The sequence below is a fragment of the Taudactylus pleione genome, unplaced genomic scaffold (assembly GCF_031769625.1).
Source record: "Taudactylus pleione unplaced genomic scaffold, aTauple2 ptg001106l, whole genome shotgun sequence".
In the NCBI taxonomy this organism is placed as follows: domain Eukaryota; kingdom Metazoa; phylum Chordata; class Amphibia; order Anura; family Myobatrachidae; genus Taudactylus; species Taudactylus pleione.
In genome coordinates this window covers 425,456-444,257 of record NW_028285507.1, presented here as the reverse complement: position 1 = coordinate 444,257, position 18,802 = coordinate 425,456, and the positions used below count along the sequence as shown (strand labels likewise).

General features: G+C 50.2%; 1 protein-coding gene across 2 annotated transcripts in view; it reads right to left on the bottom strand.

Moving 5' to 3' along the window:
- LOC148453722 (uricase-like) overlaps positions 1-18,802 on the bottom strand; it is a 187,955-nt gene that overhangs the window by 28,533 nt on the left and 140,620 nt on the right. The window lies entirely within an intron of this gene.

Sequence of the window (18,802 nt, the reverse complement as noted above, 5' to 3'; positions counted from 1 at the left end):
CCCATCACTGGCTGCCACATTGTCCTGCAACTGCCTGAATGAATCGCATCCTTCAACGTATCCGTATAGAAGTATATAGAGGGAGAACGTAGGGATTTGGGGGGTAGATTTATTTAAACTTCTAAAAGTGGTAAATGTGTGTCACCCAAACACTATTCACAATATTGTTACAATAAAAGGGACAAAATGTCTATACTATACAAAAAGAACATGAAATATGGCAGCATGGATGGTGTAGTGGTTAGCATTACTGCCTCACAGCACTGAGGTCTCGGGTTCAAGTCCCACCCTAACTGTGTGGAGTTTGTAGATTTTCCCTGTGCTTGCGTGGGTTTCCTCCGGGTACTCTGGTTTCCTCCAACACTCAAAAATATACTGGTAGGTTAATTGGCACCCAACAGAAATTAATCCTAGTGTGTATGCGTGTGACCATGTGATGGGGAATATAGAGTGTAAGCACTGGGGCAGGGAGTGATGTGACCCCTAGTGTGTATGTGTGTGACCATGTGATGGGGAATATAGAGTGTAAGCACTGGGGCAGGGAGTGATGTGACCCCTAGTGTGTATGTGTGTGACCATGTGATGGGGAATATAGAGTGTAAGCACTGGGGCAGGGAGTGATGTGACCCCTAGTGTGTATGTGTGTGACCATGTGATGGGGAATATAGAGTGTAAGCACTGGGGCAGGGAGTGATGTGACCCCTAGTGTGTATGTGTGTGACCATGTGATGGGGAATATAGAGTGTAAGCTGCACTGGGGCAGGGAGTGATGTGACCCCTAGTGTGTATGTGTGTGACCATGTGATGGGGAATATAGAGTGTAAGCTGCACTGGGGCAGGGAGTGATGTGACCCCTAGTGTGTATGTGTGTGACCATGTGATGGGGAATATAGAGTGTAAGCTGCACTGGGGCAGGGAGTGATGTGACCCCTAGTGTGTATGTGTGTGACCATGTGATGGGGAATATAGAGTGTAAGCTGCACTGGGGCAGGGAGTGATGTGACCCCTAGTGTGTATGTGTGTGACCATGTGATGGGGAATATAGAGTGTAAGCACTGGGGCAGGGAGTGATGTGACCCCTAGTGTGTATGTGTGTGACCATGTGATGGGGAATATAGAGTGTAAGCACTGGGGCAGGGAGTGATGTGACCCCTAGTGTGTATGTGTGTGACCATGTGATGGGGAATATAGAGTGTAAGCACTGGGGCAGGGAGTGATGTGACCCCTAGTGTGTATGTGTGTGACCATGTGATGGGGAATATAGAGTGTAAGCACTGGGACAGGGAGTGATGTGACCCCTAGTGTGTATGTGTGTGACCATGTGATGGGGAATATAGAGCGTAAGCACTGGGGCAGGGAGTGATGTGACCCCTAGTGTGTATGTGTGTGACCATGTGATGGGGAATATAGAGCGTAAGCACTGGGGCAGGGAGTGATGTGACCCCTAGTGTGTATGTGTGTGACCATGTCATGGGGAATATAGAGCGTAAGCACTGGGGCAGGGAGTGATGTGATCCCTAGTGTGTATGTGTGTGACCATGTGATGGGGAATGTAGGGTGTAAGCAGCACTGGGGCAGGGAGTGATGTGACCCCTAGTGTGTATGTGTGTGACCATGTGATGGGGAATATAGAGTGTAAGCACTGGGGCAGGGAGTGATGTGACCCCTAGTGTGTATGTATGAGCATGTGATGGGGAATATAGAGTGTAAGCACTGGGGCAGGGAGTGATGTGACCCCTAGTGTGTATGTGTGTGACCATGTGATGGGGAATATAGAGTGTAAGCACTGGGGCAGGGAGTGATGCGACCCCAAGTGTGTATGTGTGTGTGACCATGTGATGGGGAATATAGAGTGTAAGCACTGGGGCAGGGAGTGATGTGATCCCTAGTGTGTATGTGTGTGACCATGTGATGGGGAATAAAGAGTGTAAGCACTGGGGCAGGGAGTGATGTGACCCCCAGTGTGTATGTGTGTGACCATGTGATGGGGAATATAGAGTGTAAGCAGCACTGGGGCAGGGAGTGATGTGACCCCTAGTGTGTATGTGTGTGACCATGTGATGGGGAATATAGAGTGTTAGCACTGGGGCAGGGAGTGATGTGACCCCTAGTGTGTATGTGTGTGACCATGTGATGGGGAATATAGAGTGTAAGCACTGGGGCAGGGAGTGATGTGACCCCTAGTGTGTATGTGTGTGACCATGTGATAGGGAATACAGAATGTAAGCACTGGGGCAGGGAGTGATGTGACCCCTAGTGTGTATGTGTGTGACCATGTGATGGGGAATATAGAGTGTAAGCACTGGGGCAGGGAGTGATGTGACCCCTAGTGTGTGTGTGTGTGACCATGTGATGGGGAATATAGAGTGTAAGCACTGGGGCAGGGAGTGATGTGACCCCTAGTGTGTATGTGTGTGTCCATGTGATGGGGAATATAGAGTGTAAGCACAGGGGCAGGGAGTGATGTGACCCATAGTGTGTATGTGTGTGACCATGTGATGGGGAATATAGAGCGTAAGCACTGGGGCAGGGAGTGATGTGACCCCTAGTGTGTATGTGTGTGACCATGTGATGGGGAATATAGAGTGTAAGCACTGGGGCAGGGAGTGATGTGACCCCTAGTGTGTATGTGTGTGACCATGTGACCATGTGATGGGGAATATAGAGCGTAAGCACTGGGGCAGGGAGTAATGTGACCCATAGTGTGTATGTGTGTGACCATGTGATGGGGAATATAGAGTGTAAGCACTGGGGCAGGGAGTGATGTGACCCCTAGTGTGTATGTGTGTGACCATGTGATGGGGAATATAGAGCGTAAGCACTGGGGCAGGGAGTGATGTGACCCCTAGTGTGTATGTGTGTGACCATGTGATGGGGAATATAGAGTGTAAGCACTGGGGCAGGGAGTGATGTGACCCCTAGTGTGTATGTGTGTGACCATGTGATGGGGAATATAGAGTATAAGCTGCACTGGGGCAGGGAGTGATGTGACCCCCTAGTGTGTATGTGTGTGACCATGTGATAGGGAATATAGAGTGTAAGCACTGGGGCAGGGAGTGATGTGACCCCTAGTGTGTATGTGTGTGACCATGTGATGGGGAATATAGAGTGTAAGCACTGGGGCAGGGAGTGATGTGACCCCTAGTGTGTATGTGTGTGACCATGTGATGGGGAATATAGAGTGTAAGCACTGGGGCAGGAAGTGATGTGAGCCCTAGTGTGTATGTGTGTGACCATGTGATGGGGAATATAGAGTGTAAGCAGCACTGGGGCAGGAAGTGATGTGCCCCCTAGTGTGTATGTGTGTGACCATGTGATGGGGAATATAGAGTGTAAGCAGCACTGGGGCAGGGAGTGATGTGACCCCTAGTGTGTATGTGTGTGACCATGTGATGGGGAATATAGAGTGTAAGCGCTGGGGCAGGGAGTGATGTGACCCCTAGTGTGTATGTGTGTGACCATGTGATGGGGAATATAGAGTGTAAGCGCTGGGGCAGGGAGTGATGTGATCCCTAGTGTGTATGTGTGTGAGCATGTGAGGGGGAATATAGAGTGTAAGCGCTGGGGCAGGGAGTGATGTGACCCCTAGTGTGTATGTGTGTGACCATGTGATGGGGAATATAGAGTGTAAGCACTGGGGCAGGGAGTGATGTGACCCCTAGTGTGTATGTGTGTGACCATGTGATGGGGAATATAGAGTGTAAGCACTGGGGCAGGGAGTGATGTGATCCCTAGTGTGTATGTGTGTGACCATGTGATGGGGAATATAGAGTGTAAGCACTGGGGCAGGGAGTGATGTGACCCCTAGTGTGTATGTGTGTGACCATGTGATGGGGAATATAGAGTGTAAGCACTGGGGCATGGAGTGATGTGACCTCTAGTGTGTATGTGTGTGACCATGTGATGGGGAATATAGAGTGTAAGCACTGGGGCAGGGAGTGATGTGACCCCTAGTGTGTATGTGTGTGAGCATGTGATGGGGAATATAGAGTGTAAGCTGCACTGGGGCAGGGAGTGATGTGACCCCTAGTGTGTATGTGTGTGATCATGTGATGGGAAATATAGAGTGTAAGCTGCACTGGGGCAGGGAGTGATGTGACCCCTAGTGTGTATGTGTGTGACCATGTGATGGGGAATATAGAGTAAGCACTGGGGCAGGGAGTGATGTGACCCCTAGTGTGTATGTGTGTGACCATGTGATGGGGAATATAGAGTGTAAGCACTGGGGCAGGGAGTGATGTGACCCCTAGTGTGTATGTGTGTGACCATGTGATGGGGAATTTAGAGTGTAAGCACTGGGGCAGGGAGTGATGTGACCCCTAGTGTGTATGTGTGTGATCATGTGATGGGGAATATAGAGTGTAAGCACTGGAGCAGGGAGTGATGTGACCCCTAGTGTGTATGTGTGTGACCATGTGATGGTGAATATAGAGAGTAAGCACTAGGGCAGGGAGTGATGTGACCCCTAGTGTGTATGTGTGTGACCATGTGATGGGGAATATAGAGTGTAAGCACTGGGGCAGGGAGTGATGTGACCCCTAGTGTGTATGTGTGTGACCATGTCATGGGGAATATAGAGCGTAAGCACTGGGACAGGGAGTGATGTGATCCCTAGTGTGTATGTGTGTGACCATGTGATGGGGAATGTAGGGTGTAAGCAGCACTGGGGCAGGGAGTGATGTGACCCCTAGTGTGTATGTGTGTGACCATGTGATGGGGAATATAGAGTGTAAGCACTGGGGCAGGGAGTGATGTGACCCCTAGTGTGTATGTATGAGCATGTGATGGGGAATATAGAGTGTAAGCACTGGGGCAGGGAGTGATGTGACCCCTAGTGTGTATGTGTGTGACCATGTGATGGGGAATATAGAGTGTAAGCACTGGGGCAGGGAGTGATGTGACCCCAAGTGTGTATGTGTGTGTGACCATGTGATGGGGAATATAGAGTGTAAGCACTGGGGCAGGGAGTGATGTGATCCCTAGTGTGTATGTGTGTGACCATGTGATGGGGAATAAAGAGTGTAAGCACTGGGGCAGGGAGTGATGTGACCCCCAGTGTGTATGTGTGTGACCATGTGATGGGGAATATAGAGTGTAAGCAGCACTGGGGCAGGGAGTGATGTGACCCCTAGTGTGTATGTGTGTGACCATGTGATGGGGAATATAGAGTGTTAGCACTGGGGCAGGGAGTGATGTGACCCCTAGTGTGTATGTGTGTGACCATGTGATGGGGAATATAGAGTGTAAGCACTGGGGCAGGGAGTGATGTGACCCCTAGTGTGTATGTGTGTGACCATGTGATAGGGAATACAGAATGTAAGCACTGGGGCAGGGAGTGATGTGACCCCTAGTGTGTATGTGTGTGACCATGTGATGGGGAATATAGAGTGTAAGCACTGGGGCAGGGAGTGATGTGACCCCTAGTGTGTGTGTGTGTGACCATGTGATGGGGAATATAGAGTGTAAGCACTGGGGCAGGGAGTGATGTGACCCCTAGTGTGTATGTGTGTGTCCATGTGATGGGGAATATAGAGTGTAAGCACAGGGGCAGGGAGTGATGTGACCCATAGTGTGTATGTGTGTGACCATGTGATGGGGAATATAGAGCGTAAGCACTGGGGCAGGGAGTGATGTGACCCCTAGTGTGTATGTGTGTGACCATGTGATGGGGAATATAGAGTGTAAGCACTGGGGCAGGGAGTGATGTGACCCCTAGTGTGTATGTGTGTGACCATGTGACCATGTGATGGGGAATATAGAGCGTAAGCACTGGGGCAGGGAGTAATGTGACCCATAGTGTGTATGTGTGTGACCATGTGATGGGGAATATAGAGCGTAAGCACTGGGGCAGGGAGTGATGTGACCCCTAGTGTGTATGTGTGTGACCATGTGATGGGGAATATAGAGCGTAAGCACTGGGGCAGGGAGTGATGTGACCCCTAGTGTGTATGTGTGTGACCATGTGATGGGGAATATAGAGTGTAAGCACTGGGGCAGGGAGTGATGTGACCCCTAGTGTGTATGTGTGTGACCATGTGATGGGGAATATAGAGTATAAGCTGCACTGGGGCAGGGAGTGATGTGACCCCCTAGTGTGTATGTGTGTGACCATGTGATAGGGAATATAGAGTGTAAGCACTGGGGCAGGGAGTGATGTGACCCCTAGTGTGTATGTGTGTGACCATGTGATGGGGAATATAGAGTGTAAGCACTGGGGCAGGGAGTGATGTGACCCCTAGTGTGTATGTGTGTGACCATGTGATGGGGAATATAGAGTGTAAGCACTGGGGCAGGAAGTGATGTGAGCCCTAGTGTGTATGTGTGTGACCATGTGATGGGGAATATAGAGTGTAAGCAGCACTGGGGCAGGAAGTGATGTGCCCCCTAGTGTGTATGTGTGTGACCATGTGATGGGGAATATAGAGTGTAAGCAGCACTGGGGCAGGGAGTGATGTGACCCCTAGTGTGTATGTGTGTGACCATGTGATGGGGAATATAGAGTGTAAGCGCTGGGGCAGGGAGTGATGTGACCCCTAGTGTGTATGTGTGTGACCATGTGATGGGGAATATAGAGTGTAAGCGCTGGGGCAGGGAGTGATGTGATCCCTAGTGTGTATGTGTGTGAGCATGTGAGGGGGAATATAGAGTGTAAGCGCTGGGGCAGGGAGTGATGTGACCCCTAGTGTGTATGTGTGTGAGCATGTGATGGGGAATATAGAGTGTAAGCTGCACTAGGGCAGGGAGTGATGTGACCCCTAGTGTGTATGTGTGTGATCATGTGATGGGAAATATAGAGTGTAAGCTGCACTGGGGCAGGGAGTGATGTGACCCCTAGTGTGTATGTGTGTGACCATGTGATGGGGAATATAGAGTAAGCACTGGGGCAGGGAGTGATGTGACCCCTAGTGTGTATGTGTGTGACCATGTGATGGGGAATATAGAGTGTAAGCACTGGGGCAGGGAGTGATGTGACCCCTAGTGTGTATGTGTGTGACCATGTGATGGGGAATTTAGAGTGTAAGCACTGGGGCAGGGAGTGATGTGACCCCTAGTGTGTATGTGTGTGATCATGTGATGGGGAATATAGAGTGTAAGCACTGGAGCAGGGAGTGATGTGACCCCTAGTGTGTATGTGTGTGACCATGTGATGGTGAATATAGAGAGTAAGCACTAGGGCAGGGAGTGATGTGACCCCTAGTGTGTATGTGTGTGACCATGTGATGGGGAATATAGAGTGTAAGCAGCACTGGGGCAGGGAGTGATGTGACCCCTAGTGTGTATGTGTGTGACCATGTGATGGGGAATATAGAGTGTAAGCGCTGGGGCAGGGAGTGATGTGACCCCTAGTGTGTATGTGTGTGACCATGTGATGGGGAATATAGAGTGTAAGCGCTGGGGCAGGGAGTGATGTGATCCCTAGTGTGTATGTGTGTGAGCATGTGAGGGGGAATATAGAGTGTAAGCGCTGGGGCAGGGAGTGATGTGACCCCTAGTGTGTATGTGTGTGACCATGTGATGGGGAATATAGAGTGTAAGCACTGGGGCAGGGAGTGATGTGACCCCTAGTGTGTATGTGTGTGACCATGTGATGGGGAATATAGAGTGTAAGCACTGGGGCAGGGAGTGATGTGATCCCTAGTGTGTATGTGTGTGACCATGTGATGGGGAATATAGAGTGTAAGCACTGGGGCAGGGAGTGATGTGACCCCTAGTGTGTATGTGTGTGACCATGTGATGGGGAATATAGAGTGTAAGCACTGGGGCATGGAGTGATGTGACCTCTAGTGTGTATGTGTGTGACCATGTGATGGGGAATATAGAGTGTAAGCACTGGGGCAGGGAGTGATGTGACCCCTAGTGTGTATGTGTGTGAGCATGTGATGGGGAATATAGAGTGTAAGCTGCACTGGGGCAGGGAGTGATGTGACCCCTAGTGTGTATGTGTGTGATCATGTGATGGGAAATATAGAGTGTAAGCTGCACTGGGGCAGGGAGTGATGTGACCCCTAGTGTGTATGTGTGTGACCATGTGATGGGGAATATAGAGTAAGCACTGGGGCAGGGAGTGATGTGACCCCTAGTGTGTATGTGTGTGACCATGTGATGGGGAATATAGAGTGTAAGCACTGGGGCAGGGAGTGATGTGACCCCTAGTGTGTATGTGTGTGACCATGTGATGGGGAATTTAGAGTGTAAGCACTGGGGCAGGGAGTGATGTGACCCCTAGTGTGTATGTGTGTGATCATGTGATGGGGAATATAGAGTGTAAGCACTGGAGCAGGGAGTGATGTGACCCCTAGTGTGTATGTGTGTGACCATGTGATGGTGAATATAGAGAGTAAGCACTAGGGCAGGGAGTGATGTGACCCCTAGTGTGTATGTGTGTGACCATGTGATGGGGAATATAGAGTGTAAGCACTGGGGCAGGGAGTGATGTGACCCCTAGTGTGTATGTGTGTGACCATGTCATGGGGAATATAGAGCGTAAGCACTGGGGCAGGGAGTGATGTGATCCCTAGTGTGTATGTGTGTGACCATGTGATGGGGAATGTAGGGTGTAAGCAGCACTGGGGCAGGGAGTGATGTGACCCCTAGTGTGTATGTGTGTGACCATGTGATGGGGAATATAGAGTGTAAGCACTGGGGCAGGGAGTGATGTGACCCCTAGTGTGTATGTATGAGCATGTGATGGGGAATATAGAGTGTAAGCACTGGGGCAGGGAGTGATGTGACCCCTAGTGTGTATGTGTGTGACCATGTGATGGGGAATATAGAGTGTAAGCACTGGGGCAGGGAGTGATGTGACCCCAAGTGTGTATGTGTGTGTGACCATGTGATGGGGAATATAGAGTGTAAGCACTGGGGCAGGGAGTGATGTGATCCCTAGTGTGTATGTGTGTGACCATGTGATGGGGAATAAAGAGTGTAAGCACTGGGGCAGGGAGTGATGTGACCCCCAGTGTGTATGTGTGTGACCATGTGATGGGGAATATAGAGTGTAAGCAGCACTGGGGCAGGGAGTGATGTGACCCCTAGTGTGTATGTGTGTGACCATGTGATGGGGAATATAGAGTGTTAGCACTGGGGCAGGGAGTGATGTGACCCCTAGTGTGTATGTGTGTGACCATGTGATGGGGAATATAGAGTGTAAGCACTGGGGCAGGGAGTGATGTGACCCCTAGTGTGTATGTGTGTGACCATGTGATAGGGAATACAGAATGTAAGCACTGGGGCAGGGAGTGATGTGACCCCTAGTGTGTATGTGTGTGACCATGTGATGGGGAATATAGAGTGTAAGCACTGGGGCAGGGAGTGATGTGACCCCTAGTGTGTGTGTGTGTGACCATGTGATGGGGAATATAGAGTGTAAGCACTGGGGCAGGGAGTGATGTGACCCCTAGTGTGTATGTGTGTGTCCATGTGTTGGGGAATATAGAGTGTAAGCACAGGGGCAGGGAGTGATGTGACCCATAGTGTGTATGTGTGTGACCATGTGATGGGGAATATAGAGCGTAAGCACTGGGGCAGGGAGTGATGTGACCCCTAGTGTGTATGTGTGTGACCATGTGATGGGGAATATAGAGTGTAAGCACTGGGGCAGGGAGTGATGTGACCCCTAGTGTGTATGTGTGTGACCATGTGACCATGTGATGGGGAATATAGAGCGTAAGCACTGGGGCAGGGAGTAATGTGACCCATAGTGTGTATGTGTGTGACCATGTGATGGGGAATATAGAGCGTAAGCACTGGGGCAGGGAGTGATGTGACCCCTAGTGTGTATGTGTGTGACCATGTGATGGGGAATATAGAGCGTAAGCACTGGGGCAGGGAGTGATGTGACCCCTAGTGTGTATGTGTGTGACCATGTGATGGGGAATATAGAGTGTAAGCAGCACTGGGGCAGGGAGTGATGTGACCCCTAGTGTGTATGTGTGTGACCATGTGATGGGGAATATAGAGTGTAAGCAGCACTGGGGCAGGGAGTGATGTGACCTCTAGTGTGTATGTGTGTGACCATGTGATGGGGAATATAGAGTGTAAGCGCTGGGGCAGGGAGTGATGTGACCCCTAGTGTGTATGTGTGTGACCATGTGATGGGGAATATAGAGTGTAAGCGCTGGGGCAGGGAGTGATGTGATCCCTAGTGTGTATGTGTGTGAGCATGTGAGGGGGAATATAGAGTGTAAGCGCTGGGGCAGGGAGTGATGTGACCCCTAGTGTGTATGTGTGTGACCATGTGATGGGGAATATAGAGTGTAAGCACTGGGGCAGGGAGTGATGTGACCCCTAGTGTGTATGTGTGTGACCATGTGATGGGGAATATAGAGTGTAAGCACTGGGGCAGGGAGTGATGTGATCCCTAGTGTGTATGTGTGTGACCATGTGATGGGGAATATAGAGTGTAAGCACTGGGGCAGGGAGTGATGTGACCCCTAGTGTGTATGTGTGTGACCATGTGATGGGGAATATAGAGTGTAAGCACTGGGGCATGGAGTGATGTGACCTCTAGTGTGTATGTGTGTGACCATGTGATGGGGAATATAGAGTGTAAGCACTGGGGCAGGGAGTGATGTGACCCCTAGTGTGTATGTGTGTGAGCATGTGATGGGGAATATAGAGTGTAAGCTGCACTGGGGCAGGGAGTGATGTGACCCCTAGTGTGTATGTGTGTGATCATGTGATGGGAAATATAGAGTGTAAGCTGCACTGGGGCAGGGAGTGATGTGACCCCTAGTGTGTATGTGTGTGACCATGTGATGGGGAATATAGAGTAAGCACTGGGGCAGGGAGTGATGTGACCCCTAGTGTGTATGTGTGTGACCATGTGATGGGGAATATAGAGTGTAAGCACTGGGGCAGGGAGTGATGTGACCCCTAGTGTGTATGTGTGTGACCATGTGATGGGGAATTTAGAGTGTAAGCACTGGGGCAGGGAGTGATGTGACCCCTAGTGTGTATGTGTGTGATCATGTGATGGGGAATATAGAGTGTAAGCACTGGAGCAGGGAGTGATGTGACCCCTAGTGTGTATGTGTGTGACCATGTGATGGTGAATATAGAGAGTAAGCACTAGGGCAGGGAGTGATGTGACCCCTAGTGTGTATGTGTGTGACCATGTGATGGGGAATATAGAGTGTAAGCACTGGGGCAGGGAGTGATGTGACCCCTAGTGTGTATGTGTGTGACCATGTCATGGGGAATATAGAGCGTAAGCACTGGGGCAGGGAGTGATGTGATCCCTAGTGTGTATGTGTGTGACCATGTGATGGGGAATGTAGGGTGTAAGCAGCACTGGGGCAGGGAGTGATGTGACCCCTAGTGTGTATGTGTGTGACCATGTGATGGGGAATATAGAGTGTAAGCACTGGGGCAGGGAGTGATGTGACCCCTAGTGTGTATGTATGAGCATGTGATGGGGAATATAGAGTGTAAGCACTGGGGCAGGGAGTGATGTGACCCCTAGTGTGTATGTGTGTGACCATGTGATGGGGAATATAGAGTGTAAGCACTGGGGCAGGGAGTGATGTGACCCCAAGTGTGTATGTGTGTGTGACCATGTGATGGGGAATATAGAGTGTAAGCACTGGGGCAGGGAGTGATGTGATCCCTAGTGTGTATGTGTGTGACCATGTGATGGGGAATAAAGAGTGTAAGCACTGGGGCAGGGAGTGATGTGACCCCCAGTGTGTATGTGTGTGACCATGTGATGGGGAATATAGAGTGTAAGCAGCACTGGGGCAGGGAGTGATGTGACCCCTAGTGTGTATGTGTGTGACCATGTGATGGGGAATATAGAGTGTTAGCACTGGGGCAGGGAGTGATGTGACCCCTAGTGTGTATGTGTGTGACCATGTGATGGGGAATATAGAGTGTAAGCACTGGGGCAGGGAGTGATGTGACCCCTAGTGTGTATGTGTGTGACCATGTGATAGGGAATACAGAATGTAAGCACTGGGGCAGGGAGTGATGTGACCCCTAGTGTGTATGTGTGTGACCATGTGATGGGGAATATAGAGTGTAAGCACTGGGGCAGGGAGTGATGTGACCCCTAGTGTGTGTGTGTGTGACCATGTGATGGGGAATATAGAGTGTAAGCACTGGGGCAGGGAGTGATGTGACCCCTAGTGTGTATGTGTGTGTCCATGTGATGGGGAATATAGAGTGTAAGCACAGGGGCAGGGAGTGATGTGACCCATAGTGTGTATGTGTGTGACCATGTGATGGGGAATATAGAGCGTAAGCACTGGGGCAGGGAGTGATGTGACCCCTAGTGTGTATGTGTGTGACCATGTGATGGGGAATATAGAGTGTAAGCACTGGGGCAGGGAGTGATGTGACCCCTAGTGTGTATGTGTGTGACCATGTGACCATGTGATGGGGAATATAGAGCGTAAGCACTGGGGCAGGGAGTAATGTGACCCATAGTGTGTATGTGTGTGACCATGTGATGGGGAATATAGAGCGTAAGCACTGGGGCAGGGAGTGATGTGACCCCTAGTGTGTATGTGTGTGACCATGTGATGGGGAATATAGAGCGTAAGCACTGGGGCAGGGAGTGATGTGACCCCTAGTGTGTATGTGTGTGACCATGTGATGGGGAATATAGAGTGTAAGCACTGGGGCAGGGAGTGATGTGACCCCTAGTGTGTATGTGTGTGACCATGTGATGGGGAATATAGAGTATAAGCTGCACTGGGGCAGGGAGTGATGTGACCCCCTAGTGTGTATGTGTGTGACCATGTGATAGGGAATATAGAGTGTAAGCACTGGGGCAGGGAGTGATGTGACCCCTAGTGTGTATGTGTGTGACCATGTGATGGGGAATATAGAGTGTAAGCACTGGGGCAGGGAGTGATGTGACCCCTAGTGTGTATGTGTGTGACCATGTGATGGGGAATATAGAGTGTAAGCACTGGGGCAGGAAGTGATGTGAGCCCTAGTGTGTATGTGTGTGACCATGTGATGGGGAATATAGAGTGTAAGCAGCACTGGGGCAGGAAGTGATGTGCCCCCTAGTGTGTATGTGTGTGACCATGTGATGGGGAATATAGAGTGTAAGCAGCACTGGGGAAGGGAGTGATGTGACCCCTAGTGTGTATGTGTGTGACCATGTGATGGGGAATATAGAGTGTAAGCGCTGGGGCAGGGAGTGATGTGACCCCTAGTGTGTATGTGTGTGACCATGTGATGGGGAATATAGAGTGTAAGCGCTGGGGCAGGGAGTGATGTGATCCCTAGTGTGTATGTGTGTGAGCATGTGAGGGGGAATATAGAGTGTAAGCGCTGGGGCAGGGAGTGATGTGACCCCTAGTGTGTATGTGTGTGACCATGTGATGGGGAATATAGAGTGTAAGCACTGGGGCAGGGAGTGATGTGACCCCTAGTGTGTATGTGTGTGACCATGTGATGGGGAATATAGAGTGTAAGCACTGGGGCAGGGAGTGATGTGATCCCTAGTGTGTATGTGTGTGACCATGTGATGGGGAATATAGAGTGTAAGCACTGGGGCAGGGAGTGATGTGACCCCTAGTGTGTATGTGTGTGACCATGTGATGGGGAATATAGAGTGTAAGCACTGGGGCATGGAGTGATGTGACCTCTAGTGTGTATGTGTGTGACCATGTGATGGGGAATATAGAGTGTAAGCACTGGGGCAGGGAGTGATGTGACCCCTAGTGTGTATGTGTGTGAGCATGTGATGGGGAATATAGAGTGTAAGCTGCACTGGGGCAGGGAGTGATGTGACCCCTAGTGTGTATGTGTGTGATCATGTGATGGGAAATATAGAGTGTAAGCTGCACTGGGGCAGGGAGTGATGTGACCCCTAGTGTGTATGTGTGTGACCATGTGATGGGGAATATAGAGTAAGCACTGGGGCAGGGAGTGATGTGACCCCTAGTGTGTATGTGTGTGACCATGTGATGGGGAATATAGAGTGTAAGCACTGGGGCAGGGAGTGATGTGACCCCTAGTGTGTATGTGTGTGACCATGTGATGGGGAATTTAGAGTGTAAGCACTGGGGCAGGGAGTGATGTGACCCCTAGTGTGTATGTGTGTGATCATGTGATGGGGAATATAGAGTGTAAGCACTGGAGCAGGGAGTGATGTGACCCCTAGTGTGTATGTGTGTGACCATGTGATGGTGAATATAGAGAGTAAGCACTAGGGCAGGGAGTGATGTGACCCCTAGTGTGTATGTGTGTGACCATGTGATGGGGAATATAGAGTGTAAGCACTGGGGCAGGGAGTGATGTGACCCCTAGTGTGTATGTGTGTGACCATGTGATGGGGAATATAGAGTGTAAGCACTGGGGCAGGGAGTGATGTGACCCCTAGTGTGTATGTGTGTGATCATGTGATGGGGAATATAGAGTGTAAGCAGCACTGGGGCAGGGAGTGATGTGACCCCTAGTGTGTATGTGTGTGATCATGTGATGGGGAATATAGAGTATAAGCTGCACTGGGGCAGGGAGTGATGTGACCCCCTAGTGTGTATGTGTGTGACCATGTGATAGGGAATATAGAGTGTAAGCACTGGGGCAGGGAGTGATGTGACCTCTAGTGTGTATGTGTGTGACCATGTGATGGGGAATATAGAGTGTAAGCACTGGGGCAGGGAGTGATGTGACCCCTAGTGTGTATGTGTGTGATCATGTGATGGGGAATATAGAGTGTAAGCACTGGGGCAGGGAGTGATGTGACCCCTAGTGTGTATGTGTGTGACCATGTGATGGTGAATATAGAGAGTAAGCACTAGGGCAGGGAGTGATGTGACCCCTAGTGTGTATGTGTGTGACCATGTGATGGGGAATATAGAGTGTAAGCACTGGGGCAGGGAGTGATGTGACCCCTAGTGTGTATGTGTGTGACCATGTGATGGGGAATATAGAGTGTAAGCACTGGGGCAGGGAGTGATGTGACCCCTAGTGTGTATGTGTGTGATCATGTGATGGGGAATATAGAGTGTAAGCAGCACTGGGGCAGGGAGTGATGTGACCCCTAGTGTGTATGTGTGTGATCATGTGATGGGGAATATAGAGTATAAGCTGCACTGGGGCAGGGAGTGATGTGACCCCCTAGTGTGTATGTGTGTGACCATGTGATAGGGAATATAGAGTGTAAGCACTGGGGCAGGGAGTGATGTGACCCCTAGTGTGTATGTGTGTGACCATGTGATGGGGAATATAGAGTGTAAGCACTGGGGCAGGAAGTGATGTGAGCCCTAGTGTGTATGTGTGTGACCATGTGATGGGGAATATAGAGTGTAAGCAGCACTGGGGCAGGAAGTGATGTGACCCCTAGTGTGTATGTGTGTGACCATGTGATGGGGAATATAGAGTGTAAGCAGCACTGGGGCAGGGAGTGATGTGACCCCTAGTGTGTATGTGTGTGACCATGTGATGGGGAATATAGAGTGTAAGCACTGGGGCAGGGAGTGATGTGACCCCTAGTGTGTATGTGTGTGACCATGTGATGGGGAATATAGAGTGTAAGCGCTGGGGCAGGGAGTGATGTGATCCCTAGTGTGTATGTGTGTGACCATGTGATGGGGAATATAGAGTGTAAACACTGGGGCAGGGAGTGATGTGACCCCTAGTGTGTATGTGTGTGACCATGTGATGGGGAATATAGAGTGTAAGCACTGGGGCAGGGAGTGATGTGATCCCTAGTGTGTATGTGTGTGACCATGTGATGGGGAATATAGAGTGTAAGCACTGGGGCAGGGAGTGATGTGACCCCTAGTGTGTATGTGTGTGACCATGTGATGGGGAATATAGAGTGTAAGCACTGGGGCATGGAGTGATGTGACCTCTAGTGTGTATGTGTGTGACCATGTGATGGGGAATATAGAGTGTAAGCTGCACTGGGGCAGGGAGTGATGTGACCCCTAGTGTGTATGTGTGTGACCATGTGATGGGGAATATAGAGTGTAAGCTGCACTGGGGCAGGGAGTGATGTGACCCCTAGTGTGTATGTGTGTGAGCATGTGATGGGGAATATAGAGTGTAAGCTGCACTGGGGCAGGGAGTGATGTGACCCCTAGTGTGTATGTGTGTGATCATGTGATGGGGAATATAGAGTGTAAGCTGCACTGGGGCAGGGAGTGATGTGACCCCTAGTGTGTATGTGTGTGACCATGTGATGGGGAATATAGAGTGTAAGCTGCACTGGGGCAGGGAGTGATGTGACCCCTAGTGTGTATATGTGTGTGACCATGTGATGGGGGAATATAGAGTAAGCACTGGGACAGGGAGTGATGTGACCCCTAGTGTGTGTGTGTGTGACCATGTGATGGGGAATATAGAGTGTAAGCACTGGGGCAGGGAGTGATGTGATCCCTAGTGTGTATGTGTGTGACCATGTGATGGGGAATTTAGAGTGTAAGCACTGGGGCAGGGAGTGATGTGACCCCTAGTGTGTATGTGTGTGATCATGTGATGGGGAATATAGAGTGTAAGCACTGGGGCAGGGAGTGATGTGACCCCTAGTGTGTATGTGTGTGACCATGTGATGGGGAATATAGAGTGAAAGCACTGGGGGCAGGGAGTGATGTGACCCCTAGTGTGTATGTGTGTGATCATGTGATGGGGAATATAGAGTGTAAGCAGCACTGGGGCAGGGAGTGATGTGACCCCTAGTGTGTATGTGTGTGATCATGTGATGGGGAATATAGAGTGTAAGCACTGGGGCAGGGAGTGATGTGACCCCTAGTGTGTATGTGTGTGACCATGTGATGGGGAATATAGAGTGTAAGCACTGGGGCAGGGAGTGATGTGACCCCTAGTGTGTATGTGTGTGTCCATGTAATGGGGAATATAGAGTGTAAGCACAGGGGCAGGGAGTGATGTGACCCCTAGTGTGTATGTGTGTGACCATGTGAAGGGGAATATAGAGTGTAAGCACTGGGGCAGGGAGTGATGTGACCCCTAGTGTGTATGTGTGTGACCATGTGAAGGGGAATATAGAGTGTAAGCACTGGGGCAGGGAGTGAGGTGACCCCTAGTGTGTATGTGTGTGACCATGTGAAGGGGAATATAGAGTGTAAGCACTGGGGCAGGGAGTGATGTGACCCCTAGTGTGTATGTGTGTGACCACGTGATGGGGAATATAGAGTGTAAGCACTGGGGAAGGGAGTGATGTGACCCCTAGTGTGTATGTGTGTGACCACGTGATAGGGATTATAGAGTGTAAGCAATGGGGCAGGGAGTGATGTGACCCCTAGTGTGTGTGTGTATGACCATGTGATAGGGAATATAGAGTGTAAGCTGCACTGGGGCAGGGAGTGATGTGACCCCTAGTGTGTATGTGTATGACCATGTGATTGGGAATATAGAGTGTAAGCACTGGGGCAGGGAGTGATGTGACCCCTAGTGTGTATGTGTGTGATCATGTGATGGGGAATATAGAGTAAGTTCCACTGGAGCAGGGAGTGATGTGATCCCTAGTGTGTGTGTGTGTGTGACCATGTGATGGGGAATATAGAGTGTAAGCACTGGGGCAGGGAGTGATGTGATCCCTAGTGTGTATGTGTGTGAGCATGTGATGGGGAATATAGAGTGTAAGCACTGGGGCAGGGAGTGATGTGACCCCTAGTGTGTATGTGTGTGACCATGTGATGGGGAATATAGAGTGTAAGCAGCACTGGGGCAGGGAGTGATGTGACCCCTAGTGTGTATGTGTGTGATCATGTGATGGGGAATATAGAGTGTAAGCACTGGGGCAGGGAGTGATGTGACCCCTAGTGTGTATGTGTGTGACCATGTGATGGGGAATATAGAGTGTAAGCTGCACTGGGGCAGGGAGTGATGTGACCCCTAGTGTGTATGTGTGTGACCATGTGATGGGGAATATAGAGTGTAAGCTGCACTGGGCAGGGAGTGATGTGACCCCTAGTGTGTATGTGTGTGATCATGTGATGGGGAATATAGAGTGTAAGCACTGGGGCAGGGAGTGATGTGACCCCTAGTGTGTATGTGTGTGATCATGTGATGGGGAATATAGAGTGTAAGCACTGGGGCAGGGAGTGATGTGACCCCTAGTGTGTATGTGTGTGACCATGTGATGGGGAATATAGAGAGTAAGCACTGGGGCAGGGAGTGATGTGACCCCTAGTGTGTATGTGTGTGACCATGTGATGGGGAATATAGAGTGTAAGCTGCACTGGGGCAGGGAGTGATGTGACCCCTAGTGTGTATGTGTGTGACCATGTGATGGGGAATATAGAGTGTAAGCTGCACTGGGGCAGGGAGTGATGTGACCCCTAGTGTGTATGTGTGTGATCATGTGATGGGGAATATAGAGTGTAAGCACTGGGGCAGGGAGTGATGTGACCCCTAGTGTGTATATGTGTGTGATCATGTGATAGGGAATATAGAGTGTAAGCACTGGGGCAGGGAGTGATGTGACCCCTAGTGTGTATATGTGTGTGCTCATGTGATAGGAAATATAGAGTGTAAGCACTGGGGCAGGGAGTGATGTGACCCCTAGTGTGTATGTGTGTGACCATGTGATGGGGAATATAGAGTGTAAGCTGCACTGGGGCAGGGAGTGATGTGATCCCTAGTGTGTATGTGTGTGACCATGTGATGGGGAATATCGAGTGTAAGCACTGGGGCAGGGAGTGATGTGACCCCTAGTGTGTATGTGTGTGACCATGTGATGGGGACTATAGAGTGTAAGCACTGGGGCAGGGAGTGATGTGATCCCTAGTGTGTATATGTGTGTGATCATGTGATGGGGAATATAGAGTTTAAGCACTGGGGCAGGGAGTGATGTGACCCCTAGTGTGTATGTGTGTGA